Source organism: Monopterus albus, unplaced genomic scaffold (assembly GCF_001952655.1).
Source record: "Monopterus albus unplaced genomic scaffold, M_albus_1.0 scaffold6.1, whole genome shotgun sequence".
NCBI lineage: Eukaryota > Metazoa > Chordata > Actinopteri > Synbranchiformes > Synbranchidae > Monopterus > Monopterus albus.
This window is the reverse complement of record NW_018127886.1, coordinates 4,737,040-4,758,330: the sequence shown is the minus strand read 5'-3', so window position 1 is coordinate 4,758,330 and position 21,291 is coordinate 4,737,040. Positions and strand designations below refer to the sequence as shown.

General features: G+C 39.8%; 1 long non-coding RNA gene across 1 annotated transcript in view; it reads right to left on the bottom strand.

Annotated features, from left to right (window-relative positions):
- LOC109970147 (uncharacterized) overlaps positions 1 to 21,291 on the bottom strand; it is an 86,126-nt gene continuing 64,835 nt past the window's right edge. Inside the window, exons 4-5 of the long non-coding RNA XR_002276375.1 lie at positions 3,751 to 3,798; positions 1 to 2,791 (exon numbers count right to left, since the gene is read on the bottom strand). This is a non-coding gene — a long non-coding RNA (uncharacterized LOC109970147). The remainder of the gene's footprint in view (positions 2,792 to 3,750; positions 3,799 to 21,291) is intronic.

Sequence of the window (21,291 nt, the reverse complement as noted above, 5' to 3'; positions counted from 1 at the left end):
ATTCACTGTGTATCGTCCAAGGCAAACACATACGAAGGGTATACACAAAGAAAGAAAAAACTGCTCTTAGAGAGTGAATTGCATCATTCAGCACTCAGTTGTAATTGAACAATACAGAAGCAATATTTTTGTCTGAAGGTAATCAGATACCTAATCCAAGGCAAAAGTGCCCAGTACTAGAGGCTTGGACATCGATTCATACTGCTCATAATATTCTATGGACTTTTCCCCCGGTTCTGAGTCAAGTTTTGTCTCAGCACTCCACTCCCATGTGTATTGTTGCACAGACTGAATATTAACAGCATGACAATTGTGTATGGGAGAGATATCTTTTGTTATTTAGATAGATGTTACAATGCTATACAACACAAAGAAGTCTCATCATTGCAGATAAATGGATAAACTTGGATAGTATTGAGCTCTACAACCATTGTAATAATCTATATTACCTTTTCAGGCTCAGTCTGTCAAAATGGTGATGTATTAATCACATTTCAGCAATCCTCCATGGCTAATGATAATATTATGAGAGTCTGAATGCCAATATTTCGCTAACGTCTGTAACGCCTATTTTCTGCCAATATGTTGTGCAAGGAGAAAAGCCTAAAACCTTGTAATCCACTTAGGTAAGGCAGTAGACTTAGCTACTTCTGAAACTACACAGCCTCATAAATCTACTGCACCTTCACATTCTTAAGAACTGCTGAGCTTGAAGAAAGAAAAAAAACATACAGTAGATCCTTTATCCCACTTTGTACCAGATGTAGACATTACATACAGTTGCACAAGTCAAGGAACTGTGCACACACATGCCCTAACAGATAGTCTGTATCTGTCCTTAAGTCTTATTCACACAAATAACCTCAAAATACAGGACCTCAGTAGAGTCTACAACCTAATATAATTTATAATACATCTTCAACAAGTAAGCTATTTGACATTTTGCTCTTGAGTGGACTGTTATAAATTAGAAAAAAGGAGCAAAGAAAGGATCAGACTTAAAATATTGATTTTCTGCCAAGTACTCTGAACTACAGCCTTGTTATTCTACACTTCCCAATGTCCATGCAGCTGTTCTATGAACAAATAAAGAGGTATGTGGACAACAAACACAAACGCTGGGGTTAGGTGGTAACCAGGGCTTTATGTTTTTACCATAAGAATTCCACTGGTTTCAGGGGCACAACTGCTGTAATTTGACCTACATCACATTTTTCTGTTTGGGCATTTTCGGGTCCAGCAGCCACGTCACAGAAACAATGGACCAAAATGGGCTTTGAAGTCAACATTGAATGAAAACGGAGGGGCTGGCACATGAAATGCTCTCACAGCTGGGCTGCCCCGAGTTAAAAGAAAAACAAATACTTTGAATGAGAGGGGGACACGCCACTCCTGTCTGAGCTTCCTAAGGCCCTGAGCCACCACCGGGAGGTGGGCTTTCACAATATGCCTGTAATGATGGATGGATTGGGAGGAAAGTCTATTCACATGGAGATGTTACATCATAAATATTTACACAGGGCTGCCGTTTCCATGTAGCCTTTGCTTGTTTTGACACACTGAAAATTTTTAAAAGGACAAAAAGTGCAGGAGAGAGAAAAGTGTTGAAAAGGAGAAGGTGGCTTCTTGTTTTTGTTATTATACAATACTGAGGGGATAGAGTTTTACTAAATTGAGTTTTATGAGTTGTTGCTCTTTTTTCATGACTGAGACAAATTATCTTTCCTGTGAGCTCTGGGCTTTATTTACTTTTATCCAGGACTGAATGAACTCCTGTTTATTACGGAATCATTGCCCTCCTACGCACAAACTTTCAAAAGCCAAAAAAAATAAATCAACAAAGTGAGCCTGAATTTTAATTATCAATCATTATGAAAACGATTTCCTTGTTTTACATGACAAACTAAAAGTAGAAAAGCAAAGCATCCCTTTATCTAACAATCATTGTCAATTTGCCCAATCTTTTACCGAGACCACAAATAAGTAAAAGGGAGACACCACTGTTGCTAGTAAGCAGCCCTACAAATTTCTGCTCAGTGAGCTCAATTAAAAGCCTTGAAGTCCCCTGGGATAGTCCCTGGAACCAATGAAAACAAATTTGGCAGTTTAATTTTCTTCCCACTGTCTAGAAGCGGGACTCCACTCTGGGAGTGTTCCCTACATTCCCTATGTCTGTGGGAGCCGGGGGTATCATGCCAGTCCCACATTAGAGCCAGATGCCTTGTTAGGATTAGTTTCATTAACATACATCAAAAGCCAGTTAAACTAACTGTACTCCATTATGTTCTCAGACAAGGTGAGGCTTAAGTTAGGATATATATTCCGCACCACAGTTGTTTTACACTAAACTTTAACGAAGCAACCTGTTTAAAGTTGTCTGTGTATGTTGATCCATGCATCCAGGCTCTTGTCCTCCTGTTACTCTTAGTTCTTCTGTCTATGTGGATCTGTAGACAGTGTCATCATCACGGTGGTGGGATGAACACCGGACATGCATCTGGGGCTCTGATTGATGCAAGGAGTGTGTCTTCTTTCTGGTGTGTGAGTGACACCGCCAGAAAGAAAGGAGAGTGGTGTAGCCCTCCGCCTCAATTCATGGCCATGCCACCCCCCGAGTGATAGCGAGGGTCTCTGGTTTGACATAAGACAGCCCACGGTGTCACTTCTGAATGTTTAGATCCTTCTTGACTAGGAGGCCAGGGGCAAGGGCTGTTGTATGCATCCTCATGACAGACTCCCACATCAGCATGGTGCTCATACCAGCTAACATCATTAGCACAGAAGGTTTCATCTCGGGGAGAGAAAAAAAGCAACCCAGTTTCTTCAAGTCACAAGTCATTAGCATCCTCTCGAGAGTCAAATTGTACAGAGGCAGATTTTTTTTTTATCAGCAGCAAAAGGTTTTATACTCTTGTTAATTTGGTGGATGTCAACTGTACTTAGATGTCTGTGTCTAATGTCTGTTATAGTAATAAATGCCAGATAGTGGAAAAATTATATTATTTTGTCAAGATGACAATGTGGGATGTTGCCACAACAACATCTAGAAATAAAGCAGGCATAAAAGGACATCAAGGTACAATTAACAGAACACCATAACCTAGTTAGCAAGAATATGGCATATGTGTAGGCAAAATTATGAGAAATTATGGTACTAAAATGCAGGTTTTTATTGCTTCAGTGTAAAGCTTATGTAATTTAATATTCTGCAGTAGCTGATTTCTTTTCCATTGGGCTGATGTGTGTTCATTAATGTTATGTTTTGTAATGTATTTCGAGTGCTGCAGCTAAAAGACTGCTGAACACCCGTTTATGTCAGAAAACCCAATAAAATTATAGTTTGTATATGTAAAAAGCAGCTTATTGTTCTTTTAGCTTTGAGTCATTGCAGCCTTCGAAGGTTTCTAATGCAGTGTTAGTGGTGCTTTTTGCACTTTATAGATTCCTTATAGCAAGACAGACAGAGGAGATAGAGAGAGAGGGAGAGGTAGAGGGAGAGAGAGTGAGAGATAGAGAGAGAGGCCCTCTTTGGAAAACAGATACATCAGTGTGCCTGTATAGTGTACGACATTGCTGTGAGTTAATCAGTTGGAAAATAAAACGGTGGGATTCTAATAAGTCATTTGTCAATTTTTACAACCCCCAGACACATTGATCCATGGGGATTAATGAAGATGCCTGATATTGTTGTAGATATGAACAGGGGAGATGGTGGGGACAGTAATCAGTCATGTTGGGGATTTGTCCTACCTCTTTTTCTCTTCCTGGGGAGTCACTCCATACAGAGGCTCACTTCATCTGAGAAGGAGAGCAAAGGAGAAACATTAAAAACCAAGACAATGATTATTCCGATGTACAGTATATGCATGCACATACATGTTCTTGGGAAATTCATATATCTGCCCATCTAATCTGGCAAGCCCCATGTACTGCAGCAAGCCCCCAGATGATGCAAAAAGAAAATGTGCACTATTGTTCATTCCTGTCCTTTGATATACAGTATGAAAAGTACACAGTTACCCAGGCCCCATATCACAGCCGGGGGAAAAGGGGGTGGTGACTGAGGGAGGTGACTATAGTTTGTAAAACCCACTGAAGTATGGGGACTAGTTGTAGAGTACAGTTAGCTACACCTGTGCATATTTCTGCAGGAACATTTACCAGCAATAATCTACTTGAAGGCACCCATTCTTAAAATCAAACTGAGGTGGATACTTAAATAGCAGCCTCTTCGTAACTGAGGGTCTAGCCTTAGTGGCTAAATGTACATGGACACAAAGATTTCTGGATCAAACACTGCTTAGATAAAGGGACTTAAGCTGAGGGGCCAACAATACACAGTGGGAGCCAGTATTCAGTGCTAAAATGATATAGATGGCTAATAAAATAAAGTTGATGATTACAACAGTATGCCTGAAAAGTGCAGTATCTTCTATGACATCCATTAACCCAGACACAGTGTTACATTAGGACAGAAACTGACTTTGACAGAACCAGTCGAGTCACTCTTAAATCCTCTCAAAAGTTTCCTAACCTTGAGCGCCCAGGCATCCCCGAAAAAGTAATAATAATTCTAACCTGATCTTCCTACTTATTTTATATCTCTCCTCAGCAACCTAACTTCTTCTCGGCAACAGTGCAGTTATTAATTCATGAGGCACTAATTAGTTCTTTGTTTAATTTTGTGTTAAACAGACTGACCGGAATGATAACGACTCGCGCTGTAGCGCTTCGGTCCCATGCCACTCCTGTTTGCTACAACAAGGGAGCATCGTGCGACTAGCATGATGAACCCAATTCCCTTCTAAGTTGCACTTCATTAAGTCAAAATGTGACAAGGAGCTTAGAGGAAGAACTGGCAGATCTGATCATACATAACAATGCAGGCCCAGTAAGTTTGAGGAGGGTGTGGGGGTGCTGGTACGGGAGGTGATGTGGGGGTTGGGGTGGGGTAGTGGCGGTGGTGGTGGGGGCTTGTGGATTCCAGTATGCATGTTGATAATTTTCTATTTTTAACCCTTGGGGGCCGTCTTTCATTTTCCTTTAATTGTTTTTGTTCGGTGCTGCAGTGTCCTCTTTTTAAATTGCAGCTCCTATCAACTCCCCTGATCAACCCCTGTGCAACATTGCAGGCAGACAAGTAAACAACAGGGTTGCCCTTTTCTAGGACGTAGTGCAGATGTTCCAGTAAAATGGGTGACACTTTCCCACAACACCTACACGTATATGTGCACCTATTCAAAAGGAATACCTGTGGTTGCATGACATGTGAGAAGGATGAGACAAAGCAAAATGATCTTGGAAAAATAACATTTTTGGCCTTGTAAGCTGAAAAACCTGCTGAGTGGAAAGTGAAGGTAACATCAAAGTAGTTCCATCGGCCCATGTTTAACATACCTTCTTCAAAAGGTTTATGTTGAGTATGTATTAGAAAAGTCTACTGTATACCATGAGAACCTATTAGTCTTTATACAGTTCATGTCAGCTTTTATATCTGGGTGCTTATCATTCAGTATTCCCACAGAGTTCAGTACTGTCTTAGTAACCCCTAACTTACATAGTCTCACATGACAGCATTACTTTTCACTTGAAAACCTGAATCTCAAGAGAAGCCTTGTACACAGGGCTTCAATAAACTACAATCAGTGACAATGTACATGTGGCAAATAGCACTTTCATTTGCAAACTGGGCCATTTTTTCCCCCTCTGCAATTCATCAGCTGACAAGCTTCGCTAAGATGTTTAGCCTCTCCAAGTATCTTCCCACTGGCTGAAGATATGATAAAATCAAAAAGCAGACAAGTAATTACACTGTATAATAGGCAAGATTGGCATTTTCAAAATCATTTTCATGTGGATGGAAATGACATTGCATAGACTATTCTGTATTCACTGGTGCAGATAAATAAACAAGGCATGGAGAAGAAGGGGGGCATACAGAATGCACAGTACAATGGCAAGCAGGTCAGTAATTAGAAACTCTGTTTGCACAGTAATAATTTTAATATATTCATCAGGAAACAGAGCATGCCTAGCATGATAAAATCCCATCAAGGAACATATCCCGACTGCCTTAACCTTTTAAACAGACACAGCACACTGTTGAGAACCTCAAAGAACAAAATAAATAAATACACAGAAGTTATAATAACATGCAGCTACACCCATCCCTATATTTTGAAATGTCAAAATTGTCAGCTGTCATTATAAAATGACAAGGAACATGCAATCCTTTTCTTATCCAGTACTTAAATTCTTAAGCTAATTATTCTTCTGAAGCTTTTGACCTCTTTAACCAAGTGTGAATAAAGCCCCCCAACACAGAGACATATCCAGCTTTGACTGTGTTAGTATTGTGTAAGGAGCAACATGTGTATAACCTTATTTGTTGGTGAAGGTGGCAGTGATGATGCTATGGAAATTATTGCAAATTGCTTAAAGGACTCCTGACATGCAAAAACCTTGACCTCACCATGCCATTTCTTAGAGAAATTCAAGGTGGAGCACAAAGGTAATCACTACAAACAACATTTTTACAGAACTGGAAATAGCTCAAAGCCATTCATGTGTATAATATATGGCTGTATGAATATTTTAATGTTATAAATATGATTCATGCAAATCAGACGTGCATACAATAAAGTTCTTTTAAACTTCAAGTTAATAAACAAATTAAGATGATGCATTGCTGTTTCAATTATTACAATTTTAGAAAACAGGAACACACAAACAGGCACTCAACTGAAGAGAACAATTTAAAATAATAACCCTCTCTGCTGCAATGACTGCCAATCTATTGTCTAAGTTTCCTGGTTTCATTTCCCACACATAATCTCACAAACTTACAAGTTTACGTGACCTCATTCTACATGAAACAACCTCTAATTACACGAAGTGGAAGCCACAACAAGAATACACTTCTCACTGAATTGGTCTGTATATGTGTCATCTGGTCTGTGTTTCAGTTGGACTTTTTGAACACACTGCTGAGTGAGAAACTTACCATTTACTCATGCATATTTGACAGCACTTAGTAGGCCCCTTTTTGTGCTGCCACTTCTGGCTCCTATTCTCCTTTTCCCCTAGGAGAGGACAGAGTAGGGGGCTTGAGGGCAGCTACCTCCATGGTCCCACTGTCCCCTCCTCGCCTAATTTTTGTTGTCCAGCCCTTTGAAACCTCAATCTCATGCAGAACCAAAGAATGGTGATCCATGTGCAACAAGTGCCGGTGCCATGGAAACCCCCGTTTTCCCCCCAAAATATTCCTTTTTATCCCTTTTGAAGACCTGTCACCGGGCAGAGCAGGCATCACACGACCCCAGGTCCTGCCATGACAAAGCCTATTTTCTGGCTGCTTCTTGATTGATTAAAAAAGACTTTTTAGTAAAACCATGTTAAAGGACACAAAAAGTGACACGGAGAAGAATGGGCCCTTGGGCATGGCCCAATCAGATGGGTTTCCTGGTCATATCGCACAGAAAAGGGGACAATATCATAATCACCACAAAAGAAGGGCCGAGCCAAGCATGAAACTTGACAACAATAGCAATTACAATAATGATAGAACAGTTTGGGATTTACTAAGTAGGTTACATAAAAAGTACACATAGCATTATTGTATTTACATTAACTGTATTTGTTATTAAATGTGCGTTTTCCTAATCCCCATGCTGCAGTTTGTATTCTGACTTATTAACTTTGTAAAACCTTGTCCTCAGACAACAGTAAACTTCCCCACTGTGCCTTTGGATATTTATTTACACATCATTAAAAATTGCATGAACCTGAACATACCGACTTCCTTTTTGATTAACAATACTTTGGCCAGCCACTACAAATGACAGTATATAATCACAGCATATTCACACTATAGTACACTGTATCTCTGGATTATTATAAATGTGTTTTGCATTAAATTTCGGACACACTTGAGAGAAAAATAATACACGCAGTGTTGTGGTTCATGTGTGATATGGAATCAATATTCTATGCATCGGACATTGTACTCCTCCAGTTGACCTAAGTGACAGACCATTAAAAAAAGAGAAAAACTGGCTCAGCTGCTCTGCACGGCACCAAAGGGAGAGTGTATTATTAATTTATCTCAAACGCACAGGTCGATATGGGTAGCCTATTGCTTACGTTTTCTTTTTGTTGGTGGCTTTTGTATCATATAAAGTAGCTTTAAATATTTGACTTCTTTCTGTGATTTGATAGTTGAACTGGAGGTTGCAGTTGTGTTCTGTGAAAATCGTTACAGTATCATGTAATATGTTTTGTTGTAGTTAAAACATAGACATTTCACATAATTGAAAGAAAGCTGCTTCTGTCTCTTTGTTCCTGTGTAGAGATGTGGAGGAGATATTTACCAAGATGATAAGGAGGGGTGGGGGGGTGTGGAGAGCAGGAGAGGCATTAGAAGCGTCCACACATGAGCAATTAGTATTCCAGATCCTGATGGCTCTAAACACAAAAAGGCCTCACCAAATCCCCACGGCGGAGGTGTCAGACGGAAAATGACGAAAATCTGCTCCTTGACAGGGAGTCATTTATATTTTAGCTTCGTTCCATTATCTTAACGAATCCATCATCAGCCAATGCAATATTAACAGCAGAAAATCAACTCATTAGATCCAGGGGGATTTAATCAAGATTGCAATCATGTATGCGGTTCCTGGAGAGTTGGCTTCTTCTTTTTTTTTTCTTTTTGGTCCTTTCCACGTAATTGCTGTATCTCAGATCTTAATAAATTATTCTCGATCTGAGATTGATGCCTTTTTTCCTTGCCTCTCACGCCATGCACTCACTGTCTCCAACTATAATATTTACCATAAACATTATTATGTCATGGGCACACAGTTTAAAATGGCCTTTAGCTAACTCGCAGAAGTAATTGGCTTCTCCATTTCTCTCTCGTTTCCTTGCTAATTGCCAAGTGATATTGCTAACAGTTCCCTCAGAAAGAAAGAAAAGACCTCTTTTGCACAAGCTGGGATGTGTTGCTAGGATTCTTCAACCTTTATATGTGGATGTAGAAAGAATTTCCTGTGTTTGATATTGCTTAACAAGACATGCAAGCAGATGAAAGAGCAGCCCACTTTTGATATGTAAAACTTACTGTGAAAACTGAGCATCAGAGAGAAAATAGAAAGCTCAAATTTCAGGCAGAGATATTTTAGGCTGGTTTCTCAGAAAAATGCTTGGCAGAAAACGAGCTACACCGGACAGATAGTTGCCGCAGATGCTTAATTCTTCAAATCAGATCATGTCTGTCAACCAAGAGACCAAAGTCATTGACCTCTTCTGTATTGCATTGCCACCCAATACTTGATACTTAAATGTCATTAACACAATGTGCTATTACAAAATATATCATAACAAATGTGTTTGTATGAAATTAAGACTAAAACCATAACCACTTCATTGTTTCAAAAAGAAATGTGGTACATTGCATCAACAAGCTCAGCTGAAGGTGACATAATGTACCACTACATAATATTTCTATTGATACATCCGAGTCTTACTGACATGGACAGTACACATAACATTTGGAAACAAAATCAACTCTCTCCAAATGTGAGAGAGACCAAAACTAAAAATATCACATGACAGGACTAAGGGGAAAAACAAGTCATCAGCTTGCACACTGACCCTCAACATGTACATACCTATCTAAATCATCTATTTTATAGTTGTCAGAAGCAAACAGCAATGTATATTTATAGCATTTCATGATATGTGAAACTGTAAATCATATTTTACTCTTATATCTGTAAAAAAAAAAAGTAATGTCTAAATACAAGGGCTGTTAAGCGCTTAAAAAATTAGTCAAATTATTTATATGCTCTGTGATTAATGAATCTAAATTTAACAAATTTTCTTTGCTGTAAAAGTATTTCAAAATATTTAATTCTCTTTTCTGTGTCGCAAAACTGCTGGATTTTGGACGCAATTGTGCTTCTGTATGGCAGCTTCTAGCTTGAGACAGAAGATACTGTCAAACCTCTGCTAGCCCCATGTCCTCTACCATCGAAACTGATCTTCAGTCCATTGCAATCCGCTTGACATTATCACTTACTGTATATAAAAGCTGGACAAACCCACTGTATGATCACAAAATGGTTTTCTTAAGAGTGATTAATTCTCTTTTCTGTGTCGCAAAACTGCTGGATTTTGGACGCAATTGTGCTTCATGATGGCAGCTTCTAGCTTGAGACAGAAGATACTGTCAAACCTCTGCTAGCCCCATGTCCTCTACCATCGAAACTGATCTTCAGTCCATTGCAATCCGCTTGACATTATCACTTACTGTATATAAAAGCTGGACAAACCCACTGTATGATCACAAAATGGTTTTCTTAAGAGTGATTTTGAAGCTCAAGTCTGGCCATCGCCATATTGCTAGCACTTCACAGTGCCTGCTAGGTCTAATTCAAAATTGGGCAAAGAGGCGGTGTGCAGGTGGAGCTCGTAAGACAGCTAGCGGTCAGCCTCCTATGGCGGAACCCTCCCACCTGTCACTTAAAGTGGGCACACCCTTAAGTATGGGTAACTCTTAAAAAATCCACCCCCCGTACAGTTGTCATGAAAGAAGAAATTAGCTAAGGAGACCAAAAAAGTGGCAGGGAGAGGCTTCGGCCCATGTCCAGCAGCAGTTTACCACACCTGACCACCGCAGGCAGAAGAGATCAAACATTGGGCGATGACCCACCTCCCACCAATAACAACAACCTGTCTTTTGAGTGGAACATTCAGCAGGTGTGTCTGTGGTTAAATACCATAAACATGGATCAATACGCATCTGAGTTTGCTGCCGGAGGTGTGGATGGGACACAGCTGCTCAACATGGACAGTGAGAAACTCAAGGCTCTGGGTGTGCGCAGTCAAAGTGACTGGTCTGCTCTCAAGAAGAAGACAAGAGAGGAGAAAGAACAGAGGAAAGAAGAGAAGCTAAAAGAGGAAAAGATGAAGAATGTAGTTTTAGATAAAGAGAGAGCGAGGATGTCGGCGGAGGAGATGTCTGTTAAAGATGTCAGACACAGTGGCAAAACTGTGAAAACTGAGTCACTCTTTTAAAGGAAACAAAAGAGCAATACCAGCAGCATGAGGGTATGTTTATGGTCTTCTTGATGGTTCTCATTTATGATACAGAAAAATGGTTTGGTTTTAATTGATAGATCTTCAGAGCAGAGTTGGACTCCAACACTGAAGTTCACAGCAATTATATTAGACTATGAGAATTAAACTGTTTTACAGTTTTGTTTTAATATTTAACAAGCACTTAAGTATTTACTGTAAAAGTTTTTTATGTATTAATAAATAATGCTTTAAACTTCAAAATAAAAAAAGAAAGAAAATGGGGGGTTGAATGCCCAGTTGCTCCTGGTGATATCACTGTTGTGTGAATGTGTGAATGCTTGGGATTGCAAATGGGCAAATAGTGTGAAAGTGCTTTGATTGTGCTGTAATGCATAGAAACACACTATACAAGTACAAGACCATTTACCAAAATAGTTTCTTGCACCAGGCTGTAAACATTTTTATTTCTGCTGTAAAGTTGGGCATTTTAACATAAGGATTGGCTCCCTTTTGGAGCCAGCCTTAAGTGGCCATTCAAGGAACTGCAGGTTTTAGCACTTCCGCATTGGCTTCACTTCTCAGCCTCGAGGTTGACACTTTATCCATAAGGAGCTAAATTAGACATCAAAACAGGCTTTAACAATCCTTATAAGCTGTTATTCAAACAATCAGACCAAGTAATTTGTCCTATCAGACAACCATCCATTGAACAAACAAAAAGAATCACAAATCTACAACCCTTGTTAGTTTTCTCACATGAAATGATTATGAAATCAATGTTTGTGAACAACTTGTCTTGAAACCAGAAAATCAACACTCAGCAAACAGCCCGGAGCTGCTTCACTGTCACTGAATAAGAAGCATCATGTAAACTTAAGCCAAGGGTCCTTAAATGATCAGTTTCATTTTTTCATTTTTGATGAAAAGATTCTGCATGTGAAAATATACATATATCTCTAACTGTAAAAAGTCTGCGGTGCTGTCTTCACATCACACCATGGTGTAATCATGTGTTATATGTGGCCATGGAAGACAATAATGACTGTTTCTTATTTAAATACAGGCCAACTTTTGCAGAGGACAGACAAACACCACACTTTTTTTTTCAGCTTTGAAATCTCATCTCCCCCTCACTAACACTCATTAGCTCTGTGATATGGCACATGGTGCTTCTTAATTTATCAATATGGTGAAAACTAAAAACAACTCACTTGTCTAGAATACAAACACTTATTATTGCAAGTGCTGCAAAAAAGGTCTATTTTATGTGAAGCTCTTTATACTGGACATATTATGTTCACCATTCTCTACACCGATCTCTCATTCAGGAAGCAACTGGGCTTCTTCCCTTCACAGACAGGATTAACTCCTAATGTGTTCAACATGATCCAAAAGTGTAAAAACTGTCAAAGAGACCTTTAATCTGCCTATGGAACAAAGCCTTTTGTACAAGGACTAACCTGACCTTGTCGCTGCGAGTTTAACTTGCTGTCTGTTAGGCAGTAAAAAAAAAAAAAAAAATCCTAGCCAGCGCTTCTCCTTCACAACCTCCCTCTAAGTCTTCTTCCTTCCCTCATCGCCTTGTTCTCTCTCTCCCTCTGCACAGAATTGGATGGTGTGTAGCTAAAGCACCAAATGCTGTGTTAATCCCTGTTTCTCTGAGATGGCCAATAGTAAATCCGAGCCTTCTGTAAACCAATCTCAGAGTTTTTTATCTTGATTTATTAGATTACCAGTCCCGGGTCCCTGAACCCATGCTATACATACTAATCCTAATCGGAATAGACAAGTATTAGTCCAGTTCAAGGGGAGCTACACAGCAGCAGTGATCAACTTTCAGTAAGAGGGAAACTACAAGCTTATAGGCTTGATGGCGTTTTTTATCCGTTTTCCTTTTTTCTGCCCTCACATTAATAGAATGGGTGTGTAATTAAATACATAAATCCTGACACACAAACCCTCAAAAGGCCTAAAACCACTGAACCCCATCCAGTTTGGCTTTCTTTTCCCTGCACAATGAAGTTACTGAGCCAAGCCCAATCATTTGTATTTTTCTCTGATTTTTAACAGTGAGCAAGGCAAACATGAAAGTCCCATTGAAAACAACTGCAAGAATTAATTTTACATCTCAGTGAATTCAAAGCAGTCTTGTCAAATTATAAGCAACAGGGCTACGTAACTAATTTCCCTCGGCCCATAGACTGCTTTAAAAAAAGGCAGTAAATCACTTTTCATCTGTGATAATAAATTGCATATAATTAGTAAGGTGTCTTTACTGTGTTCGCCTTCTGTGGGCAAGCAGAGGCCACCGACACGTCAGAGCCGGTCACATTATTGTTACTAACCTTAAACCAAAATGAAAGGATAGTGTCAAGCATACTGTAAATTGCTGGTCTGGCACTGCTCTCAACCAATCCAGCCAGTGTGGACGGCAACTGGTTTAGGCTGGATGGAGTCCATGTGACACGAGGCCAGGGCTGGGGAACATTAAGAAGTGTCTGCTTGTACACTAATGCTGGTGGCAGCTGTTAGTCTGCCAAAAACTGCAGCAGCAGCAGCAAGGATATCCTGAAATACTATTGAAAACCGCTAAACCTCCTCCTCGCTGATGTAAAGCTATACAGCTGCACGGCGCCAGCACAATCACTGATCAATCTGGAAAGTTAAAAATGGAGCTAGGTTTGTGGACTAAATCTGTTGCTTTTCAGCTTGGAAGGTCAAACTTTTGATCTCAAGAAGAATGTTAAGCTTTACCAACAGAGAGCTTTCTTCTGTATTTGTTTGTAGAACAGCCAGAAAAGACACAGCATTGTGTATTTGTCTATGTACTGTAAATGTGTGTGTGCATGTCTGGTCATGTATTTCTGTCCCTGCCTGAGAACATGTGGATTTTTATGGCATTGCACACAGCACAGAGGTTGCCCCTGCCCACAGCCCCCGGGGGTGACAGGGGAGCTAAGGGAGATGTGACAGCCATGTCTGCTCACTGTATGTGTTTGTTTGCCCCTGAAAATGAGACACCAGTCTCACTCCAGCCCCCTGGGCATGTTTAGCTCTGCCTCTATCGCATCGCCTTCATCTGATACAAAGTGGAAGTCCACCCGGTAATAATACTGTATGTATCTCCGCTGGTGGAGTGAAAGAAGATACAAGTACTGTACACTTTAGAGCATAAAACAAAGTCAATTGAGTGATCCCTATACTTTTACATTTCAGATTCTTTAGCGTCAGGAATGATTTTTCTATTTTTGTTCCATAGCACTCAAAATCATAGTGCAATAAAATGGCACCATAAACAACCCAATATAGTAAATAAGGTGTTATGTGGTAGAAGAATAACCTTCATCCAATACTTTTGTACGCAAATTAAATTAAGGAATGGGGTTCCTTTGCTCTTGTGTTTTGTCTTTAAACCTACAGTAAGTGTCACCAGATGTACTTACAGAGGAATATTCATTTCCCTAAGAAGGCCTCGTCAGCTTTGTGACCAAAATCCATATCTATTCTGTCCTGTGTGGCCTCCTTAGTCCCTGCCTCTTTTTTGTAAGTGGCAGATATTTTACCTGCCTATCAGTTTCCCTTTGAACATGCTGGTATATGCAGGAAAGGTGCCCATATAGGGTCACTGGCTGTCCTCTAGGAAGCCCTCTCTGAAGCAACTATCTTGTTGGCTCTACCTCTCCTCCTCTTCTATCACTCAAATTACAGTGTACAGAGGTCGCTGGTAGAAATGGGTTCAACAGAGCTGATTAACTCTGATCTAGCCAAGTCCTGGGTGACTCATGACAAAAAGTGAATCATAAACTTAGGCCTATCTAATTTATATTTACAACAGAGAAACAGCAGCCCTCTTTCATTTTTCCCCAGTACCCAGAACAGACCCTCTAAGATGTTCAGCAATCTAGTGTGTGCTCAACTGCATTTGAAGAAGTAGATTTGTGTATGCAGCCCACACCAAAATCCAGTTTACTACTAAATAACGGGAATCAGATCATTTCCATGCAGAAATGTGCGCTGAGAGGGAAGGCAGCTGCTTCAATGTGAGGAAGGTAGGAGGAGGTTAAAAGGAGTCAATGGAGGCTAAAGAGACAGCAGGTCTACCGATGACAGAAAAAGTGGCCAGGGACTGCAGTTCAGGACTTCTGGAAACCACATCAAACAGACTATGGAGCGCTGCCAAGACGAACACACAGCAACTGTTGTAAAAAAAAAAAAAAAAAAAAGGGATTGTGAGAGGAAGAGAGGGAGGGGGAGACAAATGGGGAAAAGGAAGGTTTAGTAATAAAACAGAAATGTATGTTTGAGGATCAGAGGAAAACAGAAAGAGAAACACGGGGTTATTTTGGCTTAGCGAAAAAAAAGACAGAAAAGACAGCCAAAGGGGGAAAGAGGTGTTGCCACGTGCTTACGTGGAAAATGAGGAAACAAGATGGACTCAGAATATCAGCTAATATCACGCTGGTTTTGGGGGCTCCAAAAACTGAAGTTTTAAATTCTGTCTTTTGTGGGAACTAGTCAATTAAGCAATTTATTAACAAATAAAAATAACGTGACAATTTTCATAATAAAGTAATAATTTCATTTCTTGTTAAAATGTCGTGCCTTGCTAATGAAACAGCAGTTTCTCTTTTCACCTAGTGTTTATGACACAGTCTGGTTTGATACTGTGGTGACATTTGTGTGACAAAAACTGTAGCGTGTATTGTTTCTAACTACCGAGAGCTAGCCTAGCAGTTGTTTTACAATAAAAACGCAAATCAAGTCTGTCCAGTGTAAAACCTGTTTTGCTAAGAGCATGGGCGCTGCTAGACATAAAGCTCTACAGGGGCACAGCCCCCCCATTACTGAAATCACACAATTATTTTTCCTGAATGTTTTCTGCATGAATGAAATGTGCATACGTGCGTACTGTGGTGTACGAACCCTGACCGCTGTGCCTCAGCTTGTATTTTGCTTTGACATTCTAGATTAGAACAACAAATAAATTCTTTTCCTGTTTTTATAGATCTAAATTAATCCACTGCCAAATACAGACGCTTGTTAAAACTTGAACATGTGATTTTACTGGGGCACAGCAGATCAATACTGGGGAACATGCCCCAGTAAAACGGGTCTAACGACACCTATGGCTAAGAGGCAAATATAAAACTGAAAGCAAGCTGTCCTACAAAGAGACAGAAGATCTGTTTGTTTTTGTCAATACATTTATAACTAAAAGGTTTAGTCAATCAACAGAAAATCTAACTTTATCAAAGGCTGCTTGTGAAGAATTTACTAGCAAACGTTCTCCCATATCCACTTTTTTTTTCTTTGTCATGTGAGCTAAAAAATTGAATGTCTTCAGATTTTTTTTAAAAGGTTAAGATAAAAAGGGCTGCATGAAATAAGATAATCCCCAAGGGGCAAATCTTTGTACAGACAATAGTAGTTCATACACAGTCACTGGAGCATCGTCCAAAAACACTAATAACAGTGAATAAATAGTTAAATAGTCTGAAAAGAAGGCACAATAGTCATCTGACAGTATTTAAGAAACCAATGGCAGCTGGAACAAGGGAATTTTTAAACCTATTTGTCCTGCATCTTAGCTGTTTGTACCTGCAACCACATGGAAGCAACTTAAACTCTCAAACAAAGGATGACTGGGATCAGTCAAGATGGACTTGGCCATCTTCAAAGACCTGACTTTATAAAAGTTTGATATGTCGTCTAAAGTTGTACCAGCAACCTTGTTGCACTCTAATAATGCCCTGTAGCCAATTCCTGTTCGTAAGGCTGAGCAGCACAAACCAGTGCACAAAGGGTTAAAACTGCTTCAATAAAACTTCTTCAGAAGAACACTGTTCATATCCTAAAACTACGTAGCTTGTGGAGAAAGCGCATACGCTGACGGGCTTTTTTACAAATGGTACAGTATCCACTTATGACTCAAAGGACAGTTTGCTGTCGATAGGAGTGCCCAGATACTTGTACAGCTGCACCAATTCTGCAGATTGATCATTAATTATCTTGGGCACTGGGAAATTACAACTGGCCAATATGGAAGTGTTACAACCTGCAGTTCCTCAAATTGACACTTGAGGCTGGCTCCAAAAGAGAGTCAATCCCCATAGACTCCTATATTAAAATGCCCAACTTCACAACAAAAATAAAAGTGTTTACAGCCCGGTACAAAAACCGATTTTGCTCTCTATAGCTAATTTCAGTTTCAATGATAACTGTACAGGGGGTGAATCTTTATATAACTTCCCAATTTAAATTGAGGCTAAAAGTTATGCATAATTAAGGGCGTGGCCATGTTGAGTGAGAGCCGGGAGGGTCTTACCACAGGTAGCTAGCAAGCTCCACTCACGCTCACTCGCTGCTGATTTTTAGATGAGCCGTAGCAGAGTGAGGCACTACCAATATGGCAACATCCAGACTTGAGCTTCAACACCACTCTCCAGTAAATCAGCGGGTGACATCACAGTGGCTTTGTCCATCTTTTATATACAGCCAGTGGGAAATTATAATTGGCTTTCTTCTTTTTTAACTAGACATTTTACTGACAAAATCAGTAATTGAGAAAATAACCAGCAGATTAATCCTAAATAGCACTTGTACATTACTTCTAAATGATGTGGTTATCCTGATTGTTCCAGGACTCTATAGCATCAACAACTGCACTTGTGTTGTCTGTGTACTTGTTTCTGTATTAACAAATAGAGCAATCGAGTGCAACTCCTTTTTCTGTTTTGGCTGAGGCTCCTACATATTTCTTCTAACTCCTACTTAGATACAAATATATTTATGACACAAAAAGCAAAACAAAGAAACAACCAATTTACAATGTAATGGCCACATTTTTGACACAGTGCTGTCAAAGCTAATTTGAGCTTGACATGCTGAGGTAGCATAAGTATTCTACATGATGATGCTTTAAGGCATTTAAAAGAGAGAGAGAGAGAGATAAAACTTGTCTTACTGATACTATCAGTCATTCTGCAGTGTGTCCAAAAACCTGGCCCTACAGCCTGTACTCAGGCCCCATTCTCAGGCCTATCAGGAAGCAGCCACTTGTTTGGAGGAGCACCTGACTAATACCCACTATAATGTCACTTCTATATTTGTATCCTGCTAATCTGCTCTCAGGCTCCAATCTTTTCCACTTTCTTGCAAATTTATCACTAGACTGAAAGACCGGTGCCAGATCCTAAGTGCCTCACCCTTTTAAATTAAATAGAGGCATTTGTGATAAAGCCACTAAATTCCTTATCTAACTGCCCTGAAGCGTCTTTCAAGACAAAGTGTCACTTTTCCTAAACTGGAGCACTTGTGACGCCATACAGCCCACCCAATCTGAACGCTACACAAACACATACATGCACATGTCAGTTTTCTTGTCCTTTTCAACGACAGGATCAGTTCAAAAATAGAACAAAACGAGTGAGGTCTGCTGTGGGACAAGCAAGAACTTTTTATGGAGTGGAGAAAACTTGGGGGGGTTTTTTTTTTTTTTTTTTTTACAATATAAGTTGACTTACTTATCTAATACAGTAAGTAATGTTTTCTACTTACACTTTACTGTAGTAACAAATCTTTAGCTAAAATATCATCAGCAGAGAGCAACCTCAAACCGTGATATCCTAATATAAAAACTGTGGAGATAAAACTTTAATATTGTGCTTCACTACCAATTATGTATGAACTTATTCAATTAATTAGATGATGTGCATCGACAAGCCTGAGGCAACGGCATGAGGTGTCTCAGTGCATGCCTAATACATTTTTAGTATTGTATTTGTCCGTAACATTGTAATGTCACCATCTTGACAGGATCCTCTTAAAAAAAGAGAATTTACCCTGGCAAAATGAAAGTTAAAAAAAATAAAGCTATAATTGCAAGTTCCTAAACTGACACAGCTAAACCCACTTTAAAATATGCATGTCCTCAAAGTAAAGCTAATGGCCAACAACTAAAGCTCAGGTTATGTTGTCCTGTGCCTGCACTTAAAGTGACAATACACAACATTTTTCACATTAAAATAACACCTTCAAAATCATTCTGATGTCAGACAGATGTATAATAATGTGAATGGTATCACTGCTATTGCTACTGCATGCCTGGATTGCCTGTTGCTGCATAAAGTAGCTTTGGAAGACCGTCCCTAAAACCTCACGTGATAGCTACATTATGCTTTATGGCACCAGACCCTGCCACTAGCTCAGTATTCTATGACTCTGGCACATATGCAGAGACAAATCCCTGGGCCTGAGTTTTGATTTTTTTTTTCAGGTGAGAAAGTAACCATTTAGATTGTGACTATGTGGTCAATCTATCTAAGTAATGCCTTAAAATTTGTTCCAACATTTTTGGAGATGAGAGTACTCATTATCTGACCAAACTAGCTCTATTAGCAGGCAGCTGCATCTTGTTCAGACCACAGCAGTCTGTCGGCGAGGACATTATAGCTGCGTTTTCACTGTTAGAAATTTGCTCTGATATTTTTGGAGCTTTGCGGACCCGCTAGTAGGTCAAGCCAACTCTCCTTTGCAGGCAGCTACTTCTCGTTCAGAGCAGAGTCAGCAAGTATGCTGGTATTCTAGTTCCATCTTCAGGAGTTTGGATTTGCTAACTTACTACAATCACCTACTGTGATTGTGAACACGCTGTGCAACAGGACATGGACTAAAGCACACACCTAGCAGTATGTAGTAGACATCGCTAGAGCCCAGCCATAGCCAGGAAGAAAAAGACAGCGGTTGAGAAGCCAGACGAGTAAATATCAGACAGCTCTTCGCTCACAGGCGTGAGCTAAATGTGACCCTGCCAGGGTTACTAACTGTAAATAGCTACTATTCTAACGTTTTCTGCCAACTCTAAAACAACAAGTATTTACGACAGTTGAGTACAACTCAGTTACACTCAGCAGCTGTAGAGGGAGACAAACTGCCAAGTTATATATTGTTGCTTTAAAGGAAAACTGCCCTGTCAATACAATTTCTGTTTACTTCCTTCCCATTGTGGATTCATTGCCTAATAAGATGCTGTCTGATTTCTGGTGTTATTTTGAGTTAGTGTGATAATGCTCACTCTAATTTTGTCCCTCTTGAGAGATTCTAACAGGAGGCAAGCCAGGAACTTTCTGAGAATAGAAGGTTGATCATACAAGAGAGACATCTTAGGCACTGTGAAATACAATGATTACTAGTACTACAACTGTACCACTACTATAATACTGTTCATTATATGAGGTGTGTATGCACTGTATCGCAATGTACCTGTGTACAAATACATACAAGGTAAAACTGATGGTATAAAACATACAGTACTAAACAAAAAAGCATTTTTTTAAGTCTCACACACCATACATGTGTAAGCACATTAGGACCTACAGTAAAAAGGAGAAACTAAAAGTAGTAAAAGTTTTTGTCAAACAGAAACTGAAAAAAAAACAACTCTGCCTTTATTTTTTTCATTGCCACTGCCTTTGTTGTCATGCATACAGTACATGTATTCTGGCCTTTTTGGCCTTTTCTTCAGTTTCTAATCTGTTTTTGATATGGTGAGATGTGACTTCCTACCCCAGCCGGTTCCATTGTTTCCCTGCATTTTTAGAGAAATGAGGTTAAAACAAACTGTTCCTATGTAGAAGGCCAAACAACATTGTTATGAAACTAAGAATAGCATGAGACCAATAGAGTATTCTTATTCCTGAGCAAGGAACTGTAAACACCACTTTGTTGATCTATAATTAAGAGGAAAACTCTTCACTGTGGACTCCTCACAGTGATGTTTCCTCTTAATCTCAGTCTCTTGTGTTTATTTATCAGTCTTCAAATTTGTACGCTGAAGGACTCCTTGATTATTTAGACAAGACACAGGAGTATTTCCTGGGCCAACAGAGTGAAATCTCTGATGCATAGACCCAAGCAGGCAGTTTGCTTAATGCTTGACCCTTGACCTCTCCTGGGTAATAATGCCACCATATCTATCCTCACACACGTAGCAGCACTGAACAATCACATATTCAGAGGCCTGGAGGGGTTTCACAAAGTCGTGAGAAACACCATCGAATAGCCAAGGTGTGTTAGAAAAAGTCTGCATTTCTATTGACTCCATCCATCCATCCATTTTCCTCCGCTTATCCGGGACTGTGTCGCAGGGGCAGCAGTCTAAGCAAAGATGCCCAGACTTCCCTCTCTCCAGACACTTCCTCCAGGCCCTCCAAG